This window comes from Paramisgurnus dabryanus, chromosome 17, assembly GCF_030506205.2.
Source record: "Paramisgurnus dabryanus chromosome 17, PD_genome_1.1, whole genome shotgun sequence".
Classification (NCBI taxonomy): Eukaryota; Metazoa; Chordata; class Actinopteri; order Cypriniformes; family Cobitidae; genus Paramisgurnus; species Paramisgurnus dabryanus.
Window position 1 is genome coordinate 29858403 of NC_133353.1, and position 5988 is coordinate 29864390.

A 5988-nucleotide genomic window follows, 5' to 3' on the forward strand; every position below is an offset into this window, starting at 1 on the left:
CTGTAGCACGCCCCCATCCCTAGCCTCCAACCAAAGTTTCATCCAATCAGACACAAGACAGCAAAATGACAACTCTGGCGTTTTTCTTTTTTTACAAAAATGTCCAGCAAACTTTTTTAAAATGAGAAATCAAAAACAATATGAGAAAAAAATTAAATACAGTGCAATCCACTTTTTGACCAGATTTCTGATGTCCAGTTTGATTTTAAACAATCACATAGTAGACTCAGTAACTAATATAGTGTAAATGATATTATTAATATGAACATTTCCATATTTATAACCACAAGCCATGACTGGGTTAACAGAACTGATGTCCTTTCCTCTTTTGGTCCTGATTTTTGTTATTTAAGTGTGTACTGTAAATCACACTATTGCATACTGTTTTTGATCTCATTTCCTAATCTTCACCCCTTCTTATTTCACCAGCCATGAGTAAACCTATTTTCTTACTGTAATGTATTAACCCAGTGTCCTACTTTAAAGGCTAGGATGATGTAACACCTGATTAACAGATATAATCAATATGCTATTTAAAGTATACATAGTATCGGAGTCCAAGCTTATATCTTAAACACATACAGTAACTGCCATATAGGTCTACTAGTCTACTAATAGAATTGAATAATGACAATTATCTTGGCAATGCAATATATTTTTTCTTTTTTAAACTGCTTAATGTATATATAAAGATCTAAATGTTTAGGTTTGAATTAAGTAACATCTATTTATTTAAAATTAACAAAAGTGTAAATAAATATTGTGAATCACGATATGAAAAAAACTATAAATTAATGGAAAGTTATGTTATTGGTATCAATAAAAAGATAAATGTATAATAAGTTAATTAATTACTATATAATTTCATATCACATTTTGCAGAAAAGTTATGGAGCATAATCACACAAAATGTTTTATTTTGATGCAATTTAGACCTGAAGCTGTATATAGGAAACTCAGGACTTTATTTTTTTTATTACTGACCTAATTCTGGTCAAATTTAGCTACTTTAATTTCTGAGGTAACTGCCATATAGGTCTACTAGTCTACTAAGACAATTTAATAATCACAATTATCTTGGCAATGCAATATTATTTTTTCCTTTTTTTAAACTGCTAAATTTATATTTAAAAATCTAAATGTTTAAGTCTGAATTAACTAAAATCTATTTATTTAAAATGTAAATTAACAAAAATGCATTATTAGGCACATTTGGGTTTTATATCAGCCTGTCGTCATGTCTCCATAAAAGGAAAGCGGGAACGAGACATTGCCTCAGGGAGAATCACAGCTAAATTGTACGGTGCTTGTCGACATAATAGTAAGTTTGTAACCTTATAAACTAAAGCAGATTTGTAGAAATCGCATTACCACGTACATTTTAGAAACACATTCAAGGATGCTTTCTGTAGACATAGGCCTACACACATGTAAAACTGGACAAAAATATTTAAGTAATCTAATGAAAATGTCATATTATTAGATTATATAGTGCCCAGGAAGGTATGTTACTTTATCAGTGCTGTTAGCAAGCTTTGTTTTGTTTGCTAATTGAAACTAAAGCCAGGATTTTCCTCTACAAAATATACCTACTGTACGTATGCTCCCGCGCCGAACTGCGCATGCGCTGACAAATTCCTGACAAAGTTTTTGAACTTTGCCCTTGACGCGTTCAGTTTGGAAGCAAAAGTATTAAAAACATGACTCGAAAGCGTGTTGAATTTAGTCGGAAATCAAAACATAAGAAGAAAGACAAGTCAAAAACTGTCGACATCGAAGGTCAACAAAATACGGAAATAAATAAGACCCCTGACCCGCCGCACCTGTTGGACATACCTGTACAGAAGTGCGTGAAAACGAAGCAGAAAACTGCGAAACAAGTTCACATCGCTTTTCTTCCAGCGAAATACGAGCCACTGGTGGAGGATGAAACTGATGACAAAGCTCGAGAAGAAAAGAAAAAACAAGACAGATATAAAAAATTTAGAAAAGTAAGTTTTGCCAGGTGTTTGTTTGGCATTATTTATGATTGTATAATAACAACACTACGCTTTGCTTAAGTAACGCCGTAGTGATTACAATAGTAGGAAGTAAAATACTGCTTTAGTAAGAAATGCCTAAATATAAAACTGTAAAATACTTGATAGTGTTAAAGAGTTTGAGGAATTGTGTAGTGTAGTCAAATGCAAATGAACGTTTATGTAAATATAGTGTGTATTTGCTACTCAACAGCATTGTAGGGTAACGCATTATTTTACAGTGTCTTTGGTACACAAGTTAAATGTACTTACTATAGTAATAACGTTTAATTATGCATAATTACATGAAACTAACCCTAAACCAAATTACATGATCCTAACCCTATAGTAAGTACATGCTGTTGCTTTATATTAGTATTTAATTATATACTGTAACACGGACACTGTAAAATAAAGTGTGACCCATTGTAGACCCTATTTTTGAAATTCCACATAATTTATTAATAACTTTTCATAAAGGTAAATATCTAAGTATACAAAAATACAGTTTATCAACCTAAAGTGTCAACATTTCATTGTGAATTTATCTAAAACATTTTTAAAGTAACTTATATAGGATGTTGTTGTTGTCATTCAGTTTGTTTGTGCTTTATTCGCAGAATGTGGGAAAAGCTCTTCGCTACACGTGGAAGTGTCTGGTGGTTGGACTGCAGGATTTCAGCATGGGCTATTCAATGCCAGTGAGTGCAGTTGTGCCTGAAATCTACAGAGCTAGAGCTCATTATGTCTAATAGAGAGGACAACATCTGATGTTAAAGTAAAGTCAGATTCAAAAGTGCAATGATGAGTGTATTTTTATGGGTACTCTTATCAAATGAAAAGGAGGACACCTAACATCAATAATTTCAATGTATTTTGTTTACCAATCCCTTATTGTAAATGTCTGACCTAATCTACAGTATGAACTGTGCACAGTGTGCATGCATGGTAAATGACAAAGCTAATTTAAGAGATTGTGAGAAATTGTATTAGTCTTGCACTGATGAGATCCATCAGCGTTAGGCCAACATGTTTACCAGGAAAGTAGAGAGGTTCTTGAGTAAAGATGATCTGTGGTATAACGGGTAAAGGAAGTAGAATTGTTGCACTGTGTGCGTTAAAAAAAAAGAGTGTCTTTTTCTTGTTTTAAGAAGGCAGACATGAAATGTACAGAGATTGAAATGTAATGTTGATGAGAAAAACTGATGAGTCCTGCTGTTTCCTAAGGATTATCCAATTCTTTATAAACATGTTGTATGCATATTTTAGTATATTTTTGCTTTCTGAATTGGAAAATATTGCTATTAAACTACTTAAATGTTTACATCATTGTACTAATGTAACAAATGTGCTGAATTCAATTAATTTGAAATGCTTGCAAATATTATTTAAACCCTGAAATTAACTTTGCCTTGTCCACCACAAGGTGGCAATATTGTGCAGGGCAATAAAATAGTACTGGCAAACATTTTTCTCAAAATCATGTAAAACCTTAAGAAATCCTTATCCTATAAATCCCATGTGACCATGAAGGGTTTGTTGTGCTAGCTTTTGCATTTACATCAAATAGAAATACATTTTTGTGGGTGCAATCTCTTTATGTTCAATTTTGGATCTTTGTTTAATAAGCATATTATTTAGAATATCATTTATTATGGCTTTTCAAACCCACAAGTTATCTGAAATAGTCTATTAATAAAATGTCCATTGTACCATGCTGTAGTACATGAAGTGAAATTCTTCTGTGCTTGAGTTTTTTAATCAATAAGATCCTGCCAAAATAAATAAATAATTTATGAAAAATACTTTTTTGAAATGAAAAGCAATATTAAATTGTCTAACGTTACTAAGAATTTTATGGTCTAAATCAGTGGTTCTCAAACGTTTTCGGCATGCGGCCCCCCCTTATGTACGGTGCGTCCCTTTCCAAAAAAAAAATGTAGGATAAACATTCCAAAACTTAAACTTTAAATTAAACAAAACAATGTTGTGTTGTTTGTTAGTAGCCTTATGTTTCTGAGGTTTTTTTTACACAGAATTTATGATAAATTAATGTATTTTATAAAATGTGATTAAACTGGGGCCCCCTGGCACCATCTCAGGGGCCCCCAGTTTGAGAGCCACTGGTCTAAATCATAGAATCCAATGCTATTTATGCAAGTTATGCAAACCATATTGTAGGCTACTGGCATGCCAGTCTCCCACTCAAAGATAAGTAAAAACATTTTACAGAGATGGATGAGCATAGAGATCTTACTGCAGTGTTTGATGTCTTCTTGGTTGCTACATTTGATTAATTTATTAACTTAATCCACATCACCATGTCAGGGATTTCACTCCTCCAGGTTAATTTCCAGTCATTTCATCATTATCTAAGATTCGTGTGTTGTTTACCTCTTACACAACACACCTCATTGCTTTATGTTTCAGGCCACATATCTAGCAGTGATGGAACAAGTGTGATAAATGGCCAATATGGTCATCATAAGCATATATGAACTAAATTTACTGGAACATAAATCTATCTCAGGACACCCACCAGGTATATATCATGACTTTTTCCATGTTTAAGCGCTATAATTGGGTCCCCAGTGTTTCTATCAACCTAGAAAATTTGAAAAAGATCAACCCAGTAACTTCGTTTTGGTAAACCATTCTCTGCAAGCATATAGCAAAATAGGTCATTGAAATTTGGCTCCCTGTGTGATGTCAGAGGGGGATAATACCGCCCCTTAATCTGCACTATCCAACCACTGCACTGCCATTTAGTACAGAGATCAACTCATTTGCATTTAATAGGACACACCCAAAATAGCACATTATTGCTTACACCTACAAAGTGGCAATTTTAACATGTTATAATAAATGATGGGATATTTTGAGCTTAAACTTCACATACTTTGGGGACACCAAAAATGTATTTTACATCTTAAAAAAGTCTTTAGAAATGTACCCTTTAAAGCAATTCTAAAGAGTTATTGCTCTTTGCTCCCCCTACTGGTTAGAAGCGTAATTGTTCATTAGCACTGTCGTAAATACTGCAGCATAGCTGGCTCTGATTGGATTGTAGGTCTGCCGTAAAGCAAGTTTTTGTAGTTCGGTTTTGGCCGGTAGAGGGCTGCAAAGCGAATGTGAAAGTGCCATTCACCCTGTTTTGAGTGGATGAACCACTGAAACTTTTTTGGAAACGTTATTTTAAGGTAAAAAAAAAAAAAACTCTTTGGTGTTGCTTTAAGTTTCAGTCATCTGTTCAGATTTTAACATCATTGTTGTTTAAGAGAAACATGTCAACATTTAGCCATGATAATGGGTATCTCCATAAGAAAGCAGCTGTTACCAAGATAAGAATGTTTGAGAATAAAACTGCCATTTTTATTTATCAGAGGGTGTTGAGTAGGAAAGCATGGCTGAAATGTGGTCTGTGGACCAAAGGAGATTAATGGGTTCACGGGTGTGTTCAGCTGGCTCTCTACACTTATATGATGGAACATGATATATGATATATGTTTTTATGCTAGTTTTGGTTTATGTTACACTTTAAAAAAAGATGCTATAAAAAAAGGTTCTTCAAAGCGATGGCACAAAAAATCTTAAAGCACAATAAAACAAAAATTTAAGAGAATATCAAATGTAATTTGTATGTTCTTGTTGACGATTCACAATGACACGCACTTTGATAATAATAAAAATACACTTAGTCGAAATGATTTCATCAAAATTCTTTGCTAACATTAAATGTCAATGTTAAAAAGGAATTAATTTCAAGTTTTTGTATTTTTAGAAAGCCTGCCAGTAAACTGCATATTGTTCTATCATTTCATTATTATTTATTGGACCTCCCAAAAACTGAATTTAATTAGCCGATAGCACAGTTTATATCATGTCTGATAAGTGTAATATTTAACTCCAGCTCCCCATATCTTTCCTGAATTACTGTCAATTTGTGTCTTTGAAAAAAATGAGGCATGGT